This window comes from Odontomachus brunneus, unplaced genomic scaffold, assembly GCF_010583005.1.
Source record: "Odontomachus brunneus isolate Ranch 3 - 2012 unplaced genomic scaffold, Obru_v1 Obru_scaffold_038, whole genome shotgun sequence".
Lineage (NCBI taxonomy): Eukaryota > Metazoa > Arthropoda > Insecta > Hymenoptera > Formicidae > Odontomachus > Odontomachus brunneus.
The window spans coordinates 401,459-404,424 of record NW_022639488.1 but is presented as its reverse complement, the minus strand read 5'-3'; positions in this window follow the sequence as shown (position 1 = coordinate 404,424).

Below are 2,966 nucleotides of genomic sequence, written 5' to 3'. Positions count from 1 at the left end.
AGATTTCAAGCAACTGTGTCCTCATTAAACTTAATTTTCTCTGCAACGTGTTGCCGATAAAGTGTGCCGGCAAAAATGTAACAGAAATATATCATCATTTGCTTTAATAATATAATTGCAAAAATATGTTACCTTCCACGCATAGCCTGATTTCTATATCAATGACGCGACAAGTATGGTAGAAATAGAACACGATTTGCTATCACGGCATGACAATAGAAATATAGAAGATATATCACACAACGTGCTACATCATATACTAATGACAGAAATACGGCAGAAATCGATCATGACGTGCTTTCGAACGTGAGGACAGAAACGCAGCAGAAATCGATCACGACGTGCCGCTCGAACGTAACAGCAGAAACGCAACAGAAATTGATCATGACGTGCGTCCGAAAGCAACGGTTGATACGAGGCAGAAATTCTCTGATGGAAAAATTTTGCTGAAATTATAATGAAACTTGCTGAAAACGTAATGAAATGTGTTGAAATTTTGCTGAAAAACTCAATCAATTGACCCACGTACATTATGATTTCAGCAATATTCATCGAAAATCAGCAAAATCGTCATAAATTTCAGCAATATTCATTGAAAATTAGCGAAATTTCAGTGAATTTCAATAAGTTTCAATAAAATTCAGTAGAAAATCATTGAAATTTAAAATCAAGAAAAATGTCCCATACAGCACAGTAATGTTGAATCAAATTTCTTCATGTCTCATATAACTGCTAGAAACCGAAGATTGTCAAACACACTCTAAAACTTTCGCGACCTTCCTCGATAATTTCGAATCCGAAGCGGTTATGCCCGGTCACCCACCCATCCATATTTCACTTTGTTAAAGGTGTGCCTAACCTGATGATCGCGCGCGGTGATGCCAATGACTCCAACGATGTTCTTACAGTTTATGCTAATATAATGTGTATTTATAGTGTTCACAGTATATTATAACGTACCTAGCAAATATGCGCGTTGATTTGCCAATATATTTTATTTAATATCTCTAAAGTTTATGTGGTTATTTGCAAAATAACTTCGACCATTCTTTTCAGTTTAATGTTTTTTATGCCTTTTTTGTTATCGATACAGTTTGCGTCAGACTCTATATATAGAGAATATTATGAAATAAAAGAATATTCTTCATCCCAATAAGCAAATTGAGCGCAGACTGCGTGCAGATTGGCAGCAAATTTGATCAAAAATCCACAGCAAAACCATAGCCATCTGTGTCTGTATTAGGCTACAGTTTTGGCGACAGATCTTGCTGTCGGGCAATTGGTGCCAAATTTGCAACAAAAACCGCGCAAAGCTTGCAGCACAGCAAGGTCTGCGCGATTTCTGCCGCCAATCTGCAGCAATTATCCGACAATAAGCTCTGCCGCATATCTGGCGGCAATTTGGCAGCAAGATTTGATATAACAGATCCTGCATCAAATTTGTTATCTATTTGTCATCAAAAGTTGATAGCAAGCTCTACGCGAAATCTGTTCGCGCAGCTTTGGCTATCTGGGATGGTTTGCGCAAAATCGCTTAAATATATTTCAATTTTATATATAAACAATAAGAAAAATATATATCATTATGATACATTGTAATATAATATGAATAATACATATATATTAATATAATAAAATTTAATAATAATTTATTTTATTATTATTTTTTATATCAATAATATAATTTTCAATGTTCCTCAAGTATAGTTACAACATTACAAAATATTGTAGTTTTTGTTCAATATACATTCAATATTGCAACTGTATCTGGTTATCAATGTTAAAAATCAACATAAATTTCATATAGAAAAACATGCGCACTTCTATCTTCAATGTTGCATCAACGTTTCATCAACGTTCTTTCAATGTTTTGTGCTGTATGGGTGTTATTTAGCATGTTTATCATTGTTGTGTTAGCACTGGTCCATACGGATGTTTGGGAGATGAAAGGCAAAAATTTATATTTATGTACATATATATTCATGTTTATGTGTCTCATATACTTGTATTATAATAAATATGGACATTTTTACTATAATAAGAGAGAGTGTATGGTACTTCTTTAAATTTGTAATAATTTTTTTAAATAATAATAATAAATTTTTTTATAATTTTTTTAAAGACACATACATTTAATTAAATAGACTATCTTTATAAATAATATTAAATTTCATATATCTTTTAATCTACAAGTAAATATTATATGCTAATTAACGATTACTCTAAATGTAACATTACATACAAATTAACAATCGTATGAATTAATCTTGAAACTTAATGAAGAAATCAGATTTCCATATTATTTCAATAAAGTTCGATATATTTCAGTAATTCTCATCGACATTTCAATGAGAGAATTTTCATATTCTAACATATAGAAAATAAAAAAATTACATTTTAATACATTAGTCAATTATTATCAATTATCAATGAAATTCAGCACGATTTCGTTATTTAGTCAAAACTTTTCATAACGTTTTTCATTGATCAATAAATGAAGTACATTAAGTACTTATTTACAATTCATTATAAATTATAATTCTTTCATCAAGTTTCGGCGCAATTTAGCAAAATTTTTATATTATTGAGAAATATTTTTACGAATTTTTTTCATCAATATTTCAGCAAAGTTTCAATACAATTTACTCAGTTTTCATTACAATTCAGTAAATTTCATTAAATATTTCATAAAATATTTTATTAAATATTTCAATATTTTATTAAATATTTCAATATTTTATTAAATATTTCAATATTTTTTCATTTCACTTTTCATCAATATTCATTAAAAATTCATTGTTTTTCCACACTTTTCACTACAATTCATAATGAAAATCATGATTCATAATAAAATATTCATAATAAAATATTCATAATCATGATTCATAATAAAATATTTTTAACTTTTCAGTAACTTTCATTTCTTATTTCGACGATTGCATTGCATTTTCAGCAAATTTTTTCCA